The 20,519-nt window shown below is 33.7% G+C and overlaps 1 pseudogene across 1 annotated transcript; it reads right to left on the bottom strand.

Moving 5' to 3' along the window:
- Positions 1–18,323: 18,323 nt before the first annotated feature.
- LOC307052169 (GTP-binding nuclear protein Ran-like) lies at positions 18,324–18,961 on the bottom strand (annotated as a pseudogene). The gene has a single exon. The product of its transcript is annotated as a GTP-binding nuclear protein Ran-like (transcript).
- Between the last annotated feature and the right edge of the window lie 1,558 nt (positions 18,962–20,519).

Genomic DNA, 20,519 nt, shown 5'->3' with positions numbered 1-20,519 from the left:
TAGGAGTTTTTGCAACAAAAGACCAGGTAGTCAGAACATCAAAAGGTTACTGTTAATAAGAGAAAACCAGATATCTCAAGTAAAGGAATTTAGCGCTCTTCTGTGTATGGGAAGATACAAGAGTCTAGGATCACTGAAATTATTCCTTTGATATGCACCTCAGTTATCCAGGGCTGGTATCCTGTGTTTTGTCATCCTGAGTTTCCTCAGTGTGCACCATGGTGTGGGGGGGAAGGCAGTGGCTGCAGAGGCTGACTGCTAGATGGGCCTGGCAGTGGGCAGCCCCGTTGTCTCCATCCTGAGTCCCCTCAGGGCTCACCATCCTGGCAACGGTTATGTAATGGCTTGATGGCTGCAACATCCTTTGCTTACTGATATGGCAGGCAATATTTTAGTTCTCAGAGAGCTTATCAAGAGAATCCCGTAAAACTGAAAATCAAAGAGAACAAAGACTACCCAAGTCTTTGAATACAGGGTATCCAAGGAGAGTGGGACAACTACAAAAGGTATAACATACATATAATAGGAATAACAGAAGGAAAAAAGAGAAAGGAACTGAAGAAATATTTGAAACAATGATGACTGAGAAGCTCCCCAAATTAATGTTAGACACCAAACAATGGATTCAGGAAGCTCAGAGAACACCAAGCAGTATAAATACCAAAATAAGTACAACATAGCATAAAATTCTGAAAAGAACCAGAGGAAAAAAAAGAAAAACACCTCACCTATAGAGGAACAAAGATAAGAATTGCATCTAACTTCTACTCAGAAATCATGTGAGCAAAAAGAGAGTGGATGAAGTATTTAAGGTGTTGAGAGGAAAAATAAGCACCAACTTAGAATTCTGTATACTTGAAATTATCCTTCAAAAGTGTAAGAGAAATAAAGACTTTCTCAAACAAGAATTGAGGGATTTTGTTGGTAGTAGACCTACATAAAGTGTTGTATAAAGTGTTAAGTTATTTAGAGAGAACAAAAATAATATAGGTCAGAAACTCAAATCTGCATAAGGTAAAAAAGGGCATCAAAGGAAGGAATAAGTGAAGGTAAAATAAAAACCTTGATTGCTGTTAATCTTAATTGATCTAACAGATAAAAATTTGTTAAAATTTATAATATACAATGTACTCATTTATGTATGCTTATGTGTATATATATATTTATATTATGTATACATTATGTATATTTTATGTATATCTATCTATTTGATAGAGGTGTGATTATATACAAATGAAATGAATGACAAAAGGATGGGAGGGAGGAATTAATATTATTTTGCTATTCTAAGGTACTTTTCCCATGAAATGGAAATGGTATAGTGCTTTTTGAAAGTGGACTTGCTATACATGGAGATATATATATATAGATAGATAGATAGATAGATAGATAGATATAGATATACATATATATATATGGCAATCACTAATAAAAGTAAAAAAGAGAAGTACAACCTATATGCTAAGGAAAGAAAATGGAATCATATAAAATGCTAATTAAAACCACGAATTGCAGAAAAATAGTGGAAGACAAAAACAGGGATAAGGGCACAAAAGAACAACAGTAATGGATATAATAGATATCAATTCAGCTGTATCAATAATCACTTTGAACGTCAATGGTCTAAATGTACCAATTAAAAATCAGAGATTTTCAGAGTGTATCAAAACACAAGCCCAACTCTACTTCATCTACTAGAAATCCACTTTAAATACGAATATACATATAGATTAATAGTAAATGAATGGAGGGAAGTGTACCATGCTAACACTAATCATAAGAAAGCACAAGTATTTACATTAATTTCAGAGAGCAGATTTCATACAAGGAAAGCTATCAGGGATATAGACTTTCCAGTTTTAGAAAATGAGTTTCCATTTTAAAAATATAGGTTATATATATATATATCATAAAACTATAAAACTATATTACTTTTTGAATATTTAAAAATTTAAGTTATTCCTTTTTGCAGAACAATGTACATGGTTTATTAAAGTTTACCTTTAAATTTTAACATATATCAAGGATTATGGATTCTCCACGTCATTTTTTGGTGGGTGATTTCTTAGCTAAGAATTACTCTGGTTGATAAACTTATAAATTACTAATCATTACATCTGGTCCTTAATATGTATACCAGGAATTTAAAATGTAGTGATGATATATTTTATAGTTTAATTGGAGCTGCTTCTATATATACTATAATTATTTCATTAAAATATGGTTCAATGAGTGATTAATACAAAGACAAAATATGTATGCACCCTACACAATTAAATATGGAGTAAAAATGATGTTCTATTTATGATATTCTTTGAAATAAATTTGTCCCTGAAGATAACACAGCAGCTGGACTTATGGAAAAGATGAGGCCCCACATGAAGAGAAAAACTGAGGCTATTTTCGACATCCTTGTTTCAAGGACAGATGATATTAAGGTAATTTTTAAACTAAATTTCCCTTTGCTTTGCATGATATATAGAAAAAGGAATCTGTCATTTTAAAAATTTTAACACATTGATGTCTATTTCAGTAAAGAATTAAAATTACTATTATGGCCTCAGTTCATTCTGAAAATATCTTAATGAGAAAAACTGCTGATTTACCCCAAATATTATGGTACACTATATTTGGTTCTCATAACAACTATGAAATAGAGGATGATGTTTCTGGTAAAAGATTATCTAATTTCAAGACAAAATATGTATGTTAATCAGTGAAGAATATTACATGTGTGTGTCTGATGTGTGAGGAAAGAGCCCAAGTTATGAATATAAATACCTGTTTTTTTTTTAATATATGACTTAAGGTAGCATGACTTCAGATTTGGATGTGACAATCATGTTGACATTAAATAAAAAATGAAAATCTAATTTTATCATATCCATACATCTCAATATTCTTTAAGTTGTTTACCACTATAAAGATATGTACTTTTCTGAACATATAAGAAAATATACATCAATAATGTATTTTAAAATATTAAATATGGAGAAGAAAGGAAAACAGATGTATGTTGTTGCTTTGCTCTGCTGTAATTTTCTCATAATGCATGCACTGACTAAACAATTCTATAGGTCCATTTGACAAATGATTATTATTTGTAAACATACTAATATTGAGGGTCCTATTTTCCCTGTGAGGAAGGTATTAGTAGGAGGTAAGTGTATATTTAAAAGATGACATGGATTCCATTTATATTTCTTGGACCAATAGAATAACAGGGGCAATTACTTTCAAATAAATTACAGATAGTTTTCAAATATGGATTGTGCTACTAAGAAGTCATTTTAATTTTCCACCTAAGTTATGACTATATCTTTTGTATTTTCTTCCAAACTATGAATTAACTGCACCTATAATGGTTCTTATTAGCCACTTTTGATCTGTGATCAATCTACCCTATAGATATTCTATAAACCTGCACCATAGAAAAAAAAAGATATTAATATCTAATCTAGGAAGTAAAGGAAATAATTGCAAAAACATAGTTGAAAGCTGTGTGTTAATTAGATGCATAGCAAACTCTTCCAAAATTCAGTGACTTAATGCAACAATGATTTATTATTTCTTAAGAATTGTGATTGGTCAGGCAGTTCTGGTCTGGGCCAGCTTAGTGAGAGCTGATTGTCTAAGACAGTGGCATTGCATGTCTTTGGCCTTAGCTGAGATGAGTGGAATGCCTGGGATGGTTATACCTCTCTTTCCATGTGGTCCTTCATGTTCTCTCTCCAAGTGGTCTCTTATTCTCATTTTTTGCTGTGTGCTAAGCATACCGTTGACCAACACAAGCAACGTGGTCAACTTCGGATTTAAGTCAGAGAGATAGACCTTTACTGTAGATAGGTGAATGAAAAAAGCACATTTCAAGTGGATGTGCAAACAGAGATAGGAAAACTTTGGGGTATTTTTTTCAATTTACCGACACGTAACTTCTGGTCACAAATTAGTCACATTCTTCACTCTAGAGGATGATGTCATCTGTCCCTTTAATCCTCCCTAGTGACAAAAGGAATCTTTTCCCTAGCTATAAGAGAGTATTCTGCATAAAACTCAAAAGTTAACCCCTTCCCAGGAATTGTCATACTAAGGGAGTTGCCTCCTTTAATATATCTTCTCTCCTCTTGTGAAAGCTGCATTCAATTACCTATTGCTGCTGTGTGTAAAGACTTGGCCTTCCTGCCTTCAACTTGAAGATTCATCTCTGTTCCAGTGTTCTCAATAATATTAGTTAAGGTTTTGTTGTGACTTCATTAGAGTTCAGATTCTTCCTCTGCCCAAACCTGCTTCCATCATTCACTCAAATATTTGTCTCTGAGAACTTTTATCAATAAACTGCATTCAGGGAACTTTCTTCTCATAGCATGTTTCCCAGGAACCTAATCTGAGTCACCCATAGAAAACATGTTCAGTTGCATTCCAGGAACCTCTGAATTATCTTTCAATTGAGGCATCAGGTTCAAAGTTCATAATCTTGTGAACTGCATTAGGTCCAGGTATAGATGAAACCCAACTGAGTGCAAGTTCTTAAGTGCATTACCTCTTGATCCAACACATTGAATTAAAAAAAAAAATCATTCATTTACCAAACACCCAGCATGCAAAATTGAGACAGGCAATAGGTAATTGCAATAGATACTTTTGATCAGAATAAGGAAGTACAAAAACCATTTATGAATCCAGCTGAGCATGTGTTCTCTTTTCTGGGATTTGTTTCCTAGTTTTTTTGTTCTCTTTGGTTTTTGGCTTTACTCTCAGATGAAACTTTGACTCTGCCCTCTCAGATGACATTCCCTTTTTATAAGAATAGTCAATGACTGAAGTTGGATAACACTTAATCCAACTCCCTTTTCATAGAAATCTGTGGCCCAGATCCCATTTTGCAATTTAAATAATCTCAATACCATTTAATCCAAGTTTGTTATATGCATCAGTACAACTCTCTTAAAGATTTAAAGTGTTCTATGAATAGTATTTGGGTCCACTCCTGTTTCAAAAGACACATCCACACATTTTTATGAAATGGAGTTCTCTCTAACTTGAACCATATGGCTGATAACTACAGGCCAATCCCTTTAGGTTTCTTAAAAGCTTTTGGGTCTAGCTAAGCTTGTCTGCTCTGTACATCTTAAATCTTTCAGAGGTCTCAACAAAGTGTGTTACATTCATCATTAGTTGTTTAATGAGCTACATTTTTTTTCTTTGAAAACTTTGCTTACTAGAGAGTCTAAAGATAAAAACAAACATATAATTTCATTATTTTACATATAGCTGTCCAGTTTTCCAGCACCACTTACTGAAGATGCTGTTTTCCATTGTATGTTCTTGCTTCCTTTGTTGTAAATTAGGTGACCATATATGCGTGGATTTATCTCTGGGCTTTCTATCCTGTATCATTGTTCTATATTTCTGTTTTTGTGTTAGTACCATACTGTCTTGATTACTGTAGCTTTGTAGTATAGTTTGAAGTCAGGGAGCCGGATTCCTCCAGCTCCGTTTTTCTTTCTCAAGATTGCTTTGGCTATTCGGGTTCTTTTGTGTTTCCATACAAATTGAAAACTTTTTTGTTCTAATTCTGTGAAGAATGCCATTGGTAGTTTGATAAGGATTGTAGTGAACCTGTAGATTGCTTTGGGTAGTATAGTCATTTTCACAATATTGATTCTTCCAATCCAACAACATGGTATATCTCTCCATCTGTTTATGTCATCATTGATTTCTTTCATCAGTGTCTTATAGTTTTCTGCATACAGGTCTTTTGTCTCCTTAGGTGGGCTTATTCCTAGGTATTTTATTCTTTTTGTTGCAGTGGTAAAAGGGATTGTTTCCTTAATTTCTGATTGTTCGTTGTTAGTGTATAGGAATGCCAGAGATTTCTGTACATTAATTTTGTATCCTGCAACTTTACCAAATTCATTGATTAGTTCTAGTAGATTTCTGGTGGCATCTATAGGATTTTCTATGTATAGTATCATGTCATCTGCAAACAGTGACAGTTTTACTTCTTCTTTTCCAGCTTGTATTCCTTTTATTACACCATAAACAAAAATAAACTCCAAATGGATTAAAGACCTAAATGTAAGATCAGACACCATAAAACTCTTAGAGGAAAACATAGCAAAAACACTCTTCCTCATACCACAGCAAGATCTTCTTTGACCCACCTCCTAGAATAATGGAAATAAAAACAAAAATAAACAAATGGGACCTAATTAAACTTCAAAGCTTTTGCACAGCAAAGGAAACCATAAACAAGATGAAAGGACAACCCTCAGAATGGGAGAAAATATTTGTAAAAGAAACAACGGACAAAGCATTAATCTCCAAAACACACAAACCGTTAATGGAGCTCAATATTTAAAAAAGAAACAATTCAATTAAAAAATGGGCAGAAGACCTAAATAGACATTTCACCAAAGAAGACATACAGATGGCCAAGAGGCATATGAAAAGATGCTCAACATCACTAATTATTAGAGAAACGCAAATCAAAACTACAATGAGGTTTTTTTTTTCTAGATCAAAAAATCTAGAAACAATAAATGCTGGAAAGGGAGTGGTGAAAAAGGAACTCTCTGGCACTGTTGGTGGGAATGTAAATTGATACAACCACTGTGGAGAACAGTATGGAGGTTCCCTTAAAAACTAAAAATAAAACTACCATATGACCCAGCAATCCCACTACTGGGTATATACCCTGAGAAAACCATAATTCAAAAAGAGGCATGTACCACAGTTTTCATTGCAACACTATTTACAATAGCCAGGACATGGAACCAACTTAAATGTTAACAGATGAATGGATAAAGAAGATGTGGCACCTATATACAATGGAATATTACTCAGCCACAGAAAGAAATGAAATTTAGTTATTTGTAGTGAGGTGGATGGTCATAGAGTCTGTCATACAAAGTGAAGTAAGTCAGAGAGAGAAAAACAAATACCATAGGCTAATGCAAATATATGGAATCTAAAAAAAAAAAAAAAATGGAACTGAGATGAACCTAGTGACAGGGCAGGAATAAAGACGTAGATATAGAGAATGGACTTGAGGACACGAGGCGGGAGGGAGAAGATGGAGTGAAGTGAGAGTAGCATCGACCTATATACATTACTGAATGTAAAATAGCTAGTGGGAAGCAGCAGCATAGCACAGGGAGATCAGTTCGGTGCTTTGCAATGACCTAGAGACGTGGGATAGGGAGGGTGGGAGGGAGGCTCAAGAGGGAGGGAATATGGGGATATATGTATGCATATGGCTGATTCACTTAGTTTTACAACAGAAACTAACACAGTATTGTGAAGCAATTATACTCCAATAAAGATCTATTAAAAAATATATGGCAAATCCTGAGCCATATATAGTTCATATAAATTCTGCTTTCAAACTGAACAGTTCTTTCCTTAGCTCAGTACTCTCATGCAGTAACTTATCATACCTATACTGGAAAAGTCAAGTAACACTTTTAACATGAAAGGTTTCTAGGTATATATTTCATCTTCTATGATATTGTAAGCAATATTTTTGCCATATATTTTACTATAAAGTAAACTGTCCTTTTTTTCAACCTTTTTTATCTATTTCCTCACTACTTCTTTAGTTTTGGCTAACAATTTGTTTGCCATTTTTCTAGTCTTTTTTAATAGATTCCTTGTCTAATACTTTCCACTTGATTCCTGGTATCAAAATCAGTGACACATATTTTAGGTTTTGTTGCAGGAGAAAAAACTAGTTACCTCAAAACATATTTGTTTAAAACAGCAATGTTTATTATTTCTCACAATGCTTATGTTTCTCTGAGCAGATCTTCTCTGGGCCAGCTGCGTACAAGCTAACAACATAGCATGGTCTCACTGATGTGCATGGGGACTCAGAGGGAACACCAGGGATTGACTTGGTCTAATTCTCCATGTGGTGCTTAGAAGGAAGTTCCTGGATTATTCATGTGGTGGCTCAGGAATTCCAGCAGACAGAGATGGCAAGTCATACTTCAAAACCTTGTTTCAAGTCTCCAGTTTTATCATATCTGCTAATGGTCTATTGGCCTGTACAAATCTCATGGCAAATTCTGAATCTGAGGGGTAGAGAGAAAGAGTCCATGTTCTGAAGAAAGTAGGAGCAAGCTCACATTGCGTACATATATGCATACAGGAGTGGGCGGGACTTTGGGCCATCTTTTTTATTTATGTCTACTGCAATATGGTATTGGGAACCCCCCCCTCAGCAATATTAAATTGTATATTCTCAGTAACACCACACTGAGTCATCACTCAGTGCCTATCTTCTCTTTGTTCACAAGCAGCAAGTATAATGTGCTATTCATGTGTTTTGCATTTTATGAGCTATAGTCATACTCTGAATGAGCCAGATTGAATTGATTATTTAATTCCAAATCTTCCCTAATCTTATATTCCTTATTGCCTTTAATGGTTTCATAATCCTTCAAGTCATCTAGGCTCTAAGTCTTCAAGTTATCATTGCATATCTCATTTTGATCCAACCAATCAGTTTCTAAGAAATGCTGACTCTATAATATGCCTTTTATTATATTTTTCCTTTCTATCCCCAATGCAAATGCTTTGCAGGGGGTGATTTTCTTATCTCAGTACCAATACTAACAGAGCAGGTTTTTCTTTCTTAAATCTTCCCTCAAGAAAGTGATATCAAAATTTTCCTAAAAAAAAATATATATATTCAAAGGCACAGTGAAGTTAAAGACACATTTGAACAACTCACAACTCAGCAAATTTTCCACAACTTTAACCAGACAATCAAGGTCACCAAAGACCTGACACAACCTGTTTTTTATTTTTATTTTTTTGCCTTGATCTGTATACTAAGGCCAAATATATCAAGGGTTGATTTCCTGCACATTATGCTTCCACACTATTTGCTCCATTCTCATTTCTTTCCTTGCAGCCTAAAATACTTGTTATTACCTTTTTTTTCCAAATGGAAAAATTCATTTCAGTCCCCAGCAAATAAAACAAATAAAATCCTCTGTAAATTGACCTTTTCAGATTAAAAAGTCATATTATTAGTCCCACCGCCATCATCACTTTCACCAACAAATGGAAAGCACTTCTTCCTCTGAACTCACAAAATTATTTAGGACCTTTCTTGCAGCATTTGAATTTTCAAGCTAGTAATAAAAATACCCGTTTACTTGTCTAGTTGTTCTATGATAGGAATAATGTCAACATACTTTATATCCAAAAATATCTTGTACAAGGCCTTTAAAGATGAACTCAACAAATAATGGCAGAACAGAATCCTTTAGCTATGGAACAATAGATTTTGATTTAAGTACAATAAACGTCATAAAATAATAAAATAATTTATATTTAATTTCTACTCTATTTTTCCAAGGTCAGTCTCTTGCCCTTACAACAATAATTTTGCAAATCTCTCAAGGGCAAGATGTTAAAAGTAGAGACAAAAGACTCTGAAAGGAAGACTGGGTTTTTCTTGACATTTTCACAGTGCTAAGGGAATAAAAATTTGAGTTCATTAGTTGCCAAGGAGAAGAAACCAAATTATAAAAGCAATACTAATATCTGTTATTCTTATATAATTACAATTGTACCAGAGAATCCAGACAATCATACAAAGATTATTACACTCCCGTTAGTCAGTATGATGTAATCTTTTTAAATCTTGTTGCCTATCAGATTATAGGGTTAACTTACTCTTAATGATAAAAGCATCATTGAAAGCATTTATTATTTTTCATACATGGGTCTATCCTGCTCATATCTCTGTACCTCTCTTTACTCTGGGATGTTGACTGCATCATATTCTGGATACCTTCGTGGCCCCAAATACTAAAACTGTGTCTTCCCATCCCAGTGAAGATTGATGAAATCCCTTCCAACTTCTCTGCCTCTGGGCATTGCTGCCCAGGTTTTCAAATTCTCCCTCCATATAAAGAATAGTTAACCCCTAAGAAGAAACAGGAGCAAGTGAATATTGGCTCATTCTTCTTTGGTTTCTTTCTATCTAGGATCTTGTTTCATCAAATCTTGATTGCCACAGCAGCTTTCCCAATAGACTTATCATTCAGTAAAATTCCCCTTCCTTTTCTTCTTCTCCTTCTCCTCCTTCTCCTCCTTCTTCTTATTTTATTTGGCTTTCCTATATGTTCTGGGTAGGACTTTTGGTCTAACAAAATTACTCCATCATAGCTGGGATTAGAAATCTCTATTAAGTTATTTGCCACACAAATTAAAATCAGAGACTATTTCGAGGAGAAGCAAACGGTCAGTAGTTCCAATGGAACCTGAAATGTTAACAAGCTGACTAAAGAACATCAATTAAATAATGTGTCACAGAAGTCACTGTCTTTAGCCAAAACTGATAATGTCAAGTGTGGAGTGTTTGGGACAAAGCCAATGTCAGAGTGTGTTGTTGAATGATTGACAGTTACTCTAATTATGTATGGAATGCATCATGGATTTTAGTTACTGAATGAAAGACAACACATACAGAGAATGAAGGTGAGTATTGTGGGGATAAGTACATAAGTAGCTTCTTTTTCTATTCTTCACTTATTTCCCCCTATGTCTTCATGAATGACTAAATCTAATAAATGAATTTGGAAGAATAAAATAAGCATAAGCTAACAAATATACAGTAAATGTCAACTAGCTACAGTAATTGTAAAACAGCAATGTATATGCATGTACATCAATTTTGGATAAGGTAAAATGTGAAATGATGTGGATCTTAGAATCAATAAAATTATGTATGCCACTTCCCTCAATGTGAGCTTCATCAGGATTCAAGGCCTTATTTCATTCTCCATTCCACTTACTTTTTTGTCTTATTTCTCAATTGTTTCAGAACTTGAATAGAGAAGTGGTGTTACTTATTTCTTTTCTTTCAAATCCTAGTAGATGTATTAAGGATTGTATCCTTTCAAGAAAACAGAGTTGTGAGTCAATAAGATCAGATTTGTAAGTTCCTTCTGTCCTAGAGCAAGAGAAGAAATAAAAAAAGGGGGGGGGGTAATGGGATTCAGATCTGCTTTAGAGTAATTGTTGATCTAAAAGTGCTACATTCATTTTGAAGATAATAAATTGGGCTAATGAAATTAACTTGATTAGGAGTTACAGAAGGGAAGCAGTAAGCTGTATATTGTTTAAGATTTTGTAAAGCAGGAAGGCTGTATGAAATTACAAAACATGACATTCTAAAATATTAGCAGAGGTGGCATATAAATTAAATATCATTGTCCTTTTCTGACTCAGAGTTCTGAAATTTAACAAAAGCAGTAGTTTGTAAATCACAGAATGAATTCAAGCAACCTAACTTGTTTTGGGCATATTTTACAGATCCTATTTTGTCCTGTTACTCAAGAAACCACTTGCATCTATCACGTTACTCTGGATCATTTTCCTCTTTAAAGAATTCACATTTAGCCTTCTCTACCCCAAAACCACATTATTGCTACCTCAGGGATATGTTGCCTAGATTCTATCAATGCTTCCTAAAAATTTCCCCTATAATGACAATATTGGCTAAATAATAACAAATGCCAAAAGCACTCTGTAGCTTATGTTCAGTGTTGTTTGGCCAGATTCCACAGGCTGTTGATACCACTTTACTGTAATCTATTCAGCCAGAATGATCTTTTTGAATTTACAAGCCATCAAGGGACAGGAATCATACTAACCTCTGGCTTATGCCACATTTCTAAATGTGCTAGTCCTTGATCTTTATATGACTCTGAACCAGTCAGCACTTATGATCAAGGCGTTTTTACCCATACCTTTCTCTCTGAAAATATTGACTTAGTTGAATATCTGCCAAACCCTCGTCCCTGTCACATGCATCATCTTCTTGGAATCTCTATCCATAGAGCATATAGAAAAAATTTTAGTTATAAAAATGGCACAAAGTTCAAAGTAAATAATAATGCAAGTTTTCTACGTTTGTGTCTGTTCTCTACATATTTAATAATTTTGATGCCTAACATAAAGACTTGCATACAGTAACTGTTTACTAAACTTTTATAGAATGGATAATTAACAGTTTATCTCCAATAAAATATAGATGACCATAAAATGTTTTGCCTATTAATCATAATAAATGGGTGAAGATCAAGAAGTTGGTATATGATGAACGTAAGAAATGAAAGCACATGATATAATGTGAACTACAATGAAATCTTCCTAAGATTTTTTTTCTTTAAAATGCACATATTAAAACATATATGGGTGGGCTTCCCTGGTGATGCAGTGGTTGAGAGTCCGCCTGCCGATTCAGGGGACGTGGGTTCGTGTCCCGGTCTGGGAAGATCCCACATGCCGTGAAGTGGCTAGGCCCGTGAGCTATGGCCACTGAGCCTGTGCGTCCGGAGCCTGTGCTCCACAAGGGGAGAGGCCACAACAGTGAGAGCTCCACGTACCACAAAAACAAAACAAAACAAACAAACAAACAAACAAACAAACAAACAAAAATATATATATATATGGTTTGAACTCTGTGTTCCTATGTCTGATTTTTTTGTGTGTGTTTCTGTACATTTAAGCTCATGAGTTACTATTTGGGATGCAGAAAGGCTCTGATTTTGAGAAATTTATCAAATAAATTTGAAAACTTGTTTTCTGTCTCAATGATGGTTTTATCATTGAGCTTTCTATATGATTTATTTTTGAGATACAATTCATGCTTATAAAGAGATATTCACGGTAGCAACAAGTTATCTTTGTTTTAAGTAATTAAGTTGAAATGAGTTACCCATACATTCATAGAAAAAAACAAACAAAAAAAACTCTTAAGTATGGCTTTTAAGAATACCATTGCTGGGCTTCCCTGGTGGCACAGTGGTTGAGGGTCTGCCTACTGATGCAGGGGACACAGGTTTGTACCCCGGTCAGGGAAGATCCCACATGCCACAGAGCAGCTGGGCCCATGAGCCATGGCCGCTGGGCCTGCACGTCCAGAGCCTGTGCTCCGCAATGGGAGAGGCCACAACAGTGATAGGCCCGCGTACCACACACACACACAAAAAAATGAATACTGTTGCTTTCACTTCTCTCTGTGCTAAAATATAAGCATCAAGTTTTTCATAGCCATTCTCACACAGATAGTAGGAGTAGCAGGCCATCCATTTACTTTCAGCTTTTAATTAATATGAAAGAATAGACTACCCTGAAACACATGCCCAATAAAAACATCTAAATAAATAATGAAAATGGGATCAGACCATTTGCTATATATGATTCTGTAGAGGAAGCGTCTGGTCAATCAGAATTTCAGCTAGAGTTGTCTTAGGACCTCTGATGAAATTAGAAAAATAGTAGAAATAAATTGTCAAGGGAACTGATATAAGTACTATCTAATGATCCAGCACAAAAAGTTTAGCAATTCAGGAGAGACTCAAATGTTCATAGGTTGAAAGATCATTAACTCTGAAACAGGATTTTTCTTTTCATTTGGCATGGATATCATTTCTATCTCATACTCTGGGGTGAGCCTGTCCAGTGAAAAACGCTTTGCCCCTGAGTGCTTTATGCTTGAGCACTGAGGGCTTTATTCCTCCATTAGAGAGCATGCTTTATTCTGCTATTTGAATTAATAAAGAAAATTTACTGCTAGTTTACAATTTGCATAGCACTATTGACACCAAGTAAGAGACTTTCATTTCTCTAAAAGCAATATTTGTTGTTTGTTTTATGGTTTCTTTATTCATGGGATTTTACTTCCACTGCCTCCTTGAATGTTTGTTTCTAACTCTGTTGCCTAAGCACTTAGCTTGCTTCTAATCCTTTGCATCACTAATAACTCAGCCTTTCCAAGCCAGTGGGTCACTAAATTGCACTTATTTTTCTTTCTGAATAAAAAATATATAGTATTTTATACTTTTTCATCAGTTATTGCTTGTTCATCCTTGTTTCAAATGTATATTAGCATAATTATATTTTTCAAAATCTTAACTTTTTTTCTCAAAGATAAAGACATGAGTCTGTGAAACTACATAGTGCTTGGTGAATTTTAAGTGTCGTAAAGAAAATCATCAGATATAGTATCAGGGAAAAAATTAACTTCTATTCCAAAATATCTTTGTTATTAAATTCACAACTAGGTTTAAATGTGGCCGATGGTATAAGTCACTCTGTTTAGTGGTACTCAGGAAAAACAGTGATGTATGTTTAATTTTTATAAAAAGAAGTATATTTTCTAAAAAGGCCATGAATTTTTACATCTACTTGCAGTACATGATAATAATGTTTTCTTTACACTCTCATTTATTACTAAATGTTCTTAATAATTTACCTTTTGTAAATGGATACATAAAAATTATAACAATATATTAATTTTAATGTTTGTTAGTGATATAAACAATATTTCTGGTCATTTGTCTTTATCTTCTGTCATTATTTGTTTATACCCTATTCTCATACTTTTTTATTAGTTTGTAGAAACTCTATATAGGAACACAAATCTCTTATTATAAGGGATATTTTCTCTCAAACTTATATTTGTACATCCTCTATGGTGTCTTCAAATATAAACAGATGTACACAAACAAATCCATATAGTAAAATCTGTCAGTTTTTGTCTTCACATCTGGATCTTTTCATTGATTAAAAATTAGTTGTAAAAACAAGCCACTGTAAATATATTCTTCCATATGCTCAATTGTATTTTTGAAGGTTTTTTTTTTTTTCATTTTTCGATTGCAGCTTTTTAATCCATTTGAAACACATTTATGGTGGTTTGAGGTCAGGACCAAGCTTCATCTTTCAGTATGGATAAACAACTATTTCAAGGCTGTTTAATTACTTGAAATGGCAAACTCTTCATGAATCATATGCCCATACATGCATATATCTATCCCTACATTTTAAATTCTGGCTCATCAATATCTTTGTTTATTTTTCAATTTGTCTTACTGAGATTTTTTTTTAACTTAAGTCTATAGACATTTTATTCAATGCTAAGAAAGTATGGGATAAAGTTCAATAATTTCTTGGTTTCTCTCCTTTAATTCCTTTCTTTCTTTTACTTGAAAATTATTTATCAACGTGCCTACTGTAGGTCAGAAATACCCAATAGTAAACAGGAAAAAGGTAACACTAGGAAGAAAGAAAAAGCAGTAATATAAACAGATAAATGCAACTGAAAATTGTGTACTATTAAACGATTTTCCTATCCAAGAGGATTTTGTTGCAGAAAGATAGTTACTAATGTTTTTAGTTTGTTTAATGTTTAACTTATTAATTGTAATTACATTTATTCTAAAGATCTTAAAAAACATACATGATATATCTTTTTTACTTTTATAATAATAGTTATCTTGAAAAGTAATTTCACATTTCCTTATACTAATTTTACTATTTCAAAAAATCATTTTGTTGACTACTTCTAAGTGCTTCAAATACTATAACAATACAGAAATCATTAAATAATGATAAAAGTTTATTTCTTCTCCTATACTATTTAAAGGAATTGCATTATGTAATTTATTCATTTTCTCATTTTCTTCATACTTTTTCCCATACTTTTCAAGGATAGAATCATAATCTCAGAACTAGAAATAAAATAGCATACTATCTCTGCTTAGGTTATGGGTTGTGGTTTGTCAACAATTGACTTCTAATTCAACTATGAGTCCTGATTGTACCTTCTAATGTGTCTCAATAATCTTTATTTAAACATTGTTCTAGACCACTTTTAAACATCATATTAATTTTCTAAGTCACATAACCCTCTAAACTTGTGCATTTCCTTGTAAGCTGAAGCTTTTTCTGTGTGTAACCATGTCTACCAAGTTTAATTTTCTTTATCTCCCATGTTCCTTAAATATTTAGAAACATCAAGTGGCATCACATACTATATTTTACAGTGTGATCCAGAGTTTATATATCCTAGGAATTCAGAGATTGGGTATGCAGTCTGGTTTTCTCTAAGCAGTAGATCAAGCTACTATCCTTCATCAGATTTGGGGAATGCTTTCTACCTGACCATTCTGTAAAAACTGGAGCTGATAAGCATTTCTGTTACTAGTGTATGTCCTACTTTTACCAGAATAGTTTGGCTTATTCACAGTTCCCTTTATTTATCCTTCTCTATTTTTGAGTGGTAAAAAATTAGTAAACCACAGTTTTTATACAGACAAATGCTTAATATTATGGAATAATCATATATATATATATATATATATATGTATATATATATATATATATATATACACCAATAATGGTTATTATTATATAATAATAATATATAAAACCAATAATTTGAATTTTTAATCTCTCTTGCTGTCCATTACCACTGCCTAGTCAATAGGCTTCCTATTAACCTTAACTCCTTTAACATTTAGATACTTCTATTTTTGAAAGCCTTTTTGCTTTCTGGAACAAAGTGTTCTGGCACTATCTTCAGTGCAGGCATATCTGTTTGAATATAATGCACACGTTCCTGAAAGATCTTGCATTCTGTAAAATCACCACTAACAATCACAGGGCTTATGGAACAAATGGCACTGGCTAAATCATATGAAGCTACATAAACAGAGTACTAACAAAAACAGTAATTGGCATCTTGGGAAATAACTGGGGCAGATCAGGCAAACAGCACAGGTTTTCTGGAAGTTGTCTTGGGGGATATTAAAATTGCACAAAAATAATAGGGATGAAACTTTGGCTTGTGGGAGGCACAGAATCAATGCAGAGGGAAGTGACGCTCTAAGCATAGTGGCAAGTAAAACCTACCTTGAGCCTAGAATGCTTTAGTGGTGGGATTATAGCTCTCCAGAGTAAACGCAGGGCAGAGACCCATTTTCAATTTTCCAAAAATAGAGGTGAAGGGACTCTTGCCTACAAAATAACCAAGCTTACTACCTTCTGTTGAGTGTTACAATTAGCCACTATTTTGGCTCTCTCCCTTCAGTAAATCAGACATGAATCCACACAACCGTTTTTTGTTTGTTTGTTTGCAGTACGTGGGCCTCTCACTGTTGTGGCCTGTCCCGTTGAGGAGTGCAGGCTCAGTGGCCATGGCTCACGGGGCCCAGCCACTCTGCAGCATGTGGGATCTTCCCAGACTGGGGCACGAACCCGTGTCCCCTGCATCGCAGGCGGACTCAACCACTGTGCCACCAGGGAAGCCCTCCACACAACCGTTTTTTTAACTTAAACTCATAACTCTCCCCTCATTATTAATGATGCAGGAATAAAAATGGTTAATGGAAAGATGTTATCGCAGAAGGAAATTTCTTGCAACAGCATGGAAGCAGCTGCTCTGAAACAGTTCGTAATTTTATTTTAATTTAGAAATAATGTTGGAGATAAAAATTTGTGAACTCATATTTAAATTAAAAAAAAATCTGGCAACTCATAGAAAATAGTTTGAGAGGACAGTTATGAAACTTCCATCATTCACATTTTGACAACACATATAACATTTTCTTCTTTTTGGTCCTGAGTTTACATTGATACTTCTGATTTTCACTTACATTTCCAAATGCTTTAATCTTTTATAAATAAAACCTAGTTAATTTTCTCTGTATCATTGCATATTTAGATCTTTCACTTTTAACCTAAACTGGGATTATATCTCATTTACTTTTATAACTCTCCAAGTGTTTATTGAACAAGTCAAACTTTTCTAAGACACAGAAAAAATAATAAATAATGCTGATAGATTTTTCTAATGATAGATTACCCGACTTTTGTAGAATAAACCCTGTTTGTCCTGATTCATTTTGATTTAAGTACTACTGAATGGCTTGATTTTCTAATATTTTATTTATATTTTGTCATTTCTTCAAAATAAAATTTATCTATAATGTTCTTTGTGCTGTTATGATAACCCGGTAAGATAATTGGATAAGGTATTTTATATTTTCTATGTTATGGAACATTTTAAATAAAATCGAAACTGTTCCTTGTCAATTTTGTTAATTTATGCTTCACTATAAAAACATTCATTTGCTTAGTTTTTTTTTTTTTTAGATATTTGAAATACAACTTTATTCTGATTCTAAATGGAAAGAAATGGGAATGACAGTAACAAACAAGATTCCACCACTGAATATTGTGATGTGACTGTAGCAGTCTTACATATGAAACTCAAGGACGAAATAACTGTGTTCCAAAACACGTAAATATGCAGGTACAAAAAAATGAAGGTTTTTTTTTTTTTTAACTGCCACATTCACTCCGAAGCCCATTCATCTCCTTCAGCATCCCAAAGATTAAGCACATGCTCTGTTTAGCTATATAATAAAGAGGCAAACACGCTGTACCACTGACATCACAGGACAGTTGTCTATAAAACTAGACTTCTGATGCTAGGCTCCAGTTTCACTTTCTCACAGGTCATCATCTTCATCCGGGAGGGCAGTTGTCTGTGAAACCTCTAGATCATTCTTGTACTGTGCTGTCAACGCTGGGTCCATGACCACCTCTGGCAGGGCAAAAGCAGGCATGGTTACAAACTCCAAGTTAAGGTCTCAGAACTGTTTTCTAGCAAGCCAGAGGAAGCTTTTCAAAGTTGTAGTTACTTTTGGCAGAAATGTCATAGTACTGAAGATTCTTCTTTCAGTGGAAGACAACTGAATTTGCCTTAGTCTTTCTGCCCTTAATATCCACTTTGCTGTCATACAACATGATGGGGATGTGATCTCTATGCCAGGTCTCTATGCCAGTTAGGCATGTTCTTTTAAGTAACTCTCGATGTTACATCAAACATTATAATGGCACACTGAGCTTGGATATAATAGCCATCTCTCAATCCACCAAATTTCTCCTGACCATCTGTATCCCATACATTGAACTAACTAGGTCATCTGTTGGTATGGAACACAAGGGGATGGACTTCAACACCCAAGGTAGCTACATACTTCTAAAATTCACCAGGCAGGTGATGTTTCACAAATGTACCACCAGTGCCACCATCCCCAACCAATACAAGTTTGAACTGAAATTGGGGTTCTACTTGGGCAGTCATGGTCATGCTACTTCCAGAAGCATCTCTGTGCTTGTCCGACTGAGGGCTCCATTTGCTTAGTTTTTAAAATGCATTTGTCCAAAGTTGCACATCATATTATTTTACATGATTTTTTTACCTTTCATATCTGTGGCTATATGTTACATTATTTCATCTTTTCAGTCATAGGCAGGCACTGGTATCATACAGTAAAAACAGACAAATATTTATTTGTCAGGTTATATTTTCATTGTTTTATTAATTTTATATATTTGAATGTAGTGAATATTTTAATATCCAAAAAGGAGAAAAATATCTAAATGAAAATGTGAACTCCAAGTAAACAGCATTTATCTAACACAAACAACAAAAAGTTTATAAACAAAGAAAAGAAACATAGGTTCTAAACCTAGATATTTACGACCTTGAGTAATTTACTTAATTTTCTATGTGACTTACATAATGCTTGTTATTACAAATTAGATCTCAGTAATATCACTCTAAATATGAAAGTGTCCCCTGGGTAGGTGTGTGTGTGTGTGTGTGTGTGTGGTGTGAGTGCACGTGCATGCACATGTGCACATGCATGCACATATGCATGTGCTCATATTTCATAAACTACAAACTACTCAGAACAAACAATAATGTAAAATGGAGAATTAGGCTTTTTATCTATTACAGCCACTGGTTTTGTCAAATGCATACCAAAATCCTTCAGAGGTGTAACACATTTTTCCCCCTTAATAAGAGGTTTTTATACCCAAATATCCAAATCTCATTAACTCTATCAATATGACCATGGGTACATCCTCACTGGGAAAACCTTCCTAGAATTTTCTCATTTGACTAACACTGTACATTATCTTATTTGATTAAATAATTTAAATCGAAAGAAGGATTCCAAGGAGATCTTTATTTGTAAAGAAAAAATATTTAACCCTGTAATGAGTGGCAGACACCAATCTTGGTTAAACTTTGAATTTAATTTCTCAAATATAATTCTCTTTGAATGGCACTGTACTTATGAAGTGTCCAAACCCTTCTTGCAAATTATAGATTAATCACAAGGATGCATTTTTATTGTTCAATTTCCTCTAATACAGAAAAATCATTCAACTAAAAATTTAAAATAAATGGATACAATTAAGTAATCTTATCTGTCTGTAATACTCTAGGTATACTGTATTCTATAAGACCACTGATACAGAGATATTGATAATATCTCAATCACTATTTATTGCTGTCTGAAACAATCACTATTTGTTATGGTCCAAATAAGTCCTGATCTAGTTTATAATAAATCGAAATAGGACCAAGGTATACATGATATCACCAAATGTTATTTCATCTACAAACTGAGGATAATTTTAACAACATGAACATTATTAAAGGCTTTTTGGAAATAGTTAATACAAATTATTAGCATGTGATGCCTAATAGGTATCTTTATGCTTTACACTATTTATTATTATTATATTAAAAAGAATGGGCATAACAAGAATGGTTATTGTTCAGTCTGAAATGATAGAACACATTTTTTAATCTTTTTAACTCATATTATTTATTTATTTATTATTAT

The sequence above is a fragment of the Hyperoodon ampullatus genome (assembly GCF_949752795.1).
Source record: "Hyperoodon ampullatus genome assembly, chromosome: 4".
Lineage (NCBI taxonomy): Eukaryota > Metazoa > Chordata > Mammalia > Artiodactyla > Ziphiidae > Hyperoodon > Hyperoodon ampullatus.
Note: the sequence above shows the minus strand (reverse complement) of the source record. Positions and strands in the feature narration are given on the sequence as shown.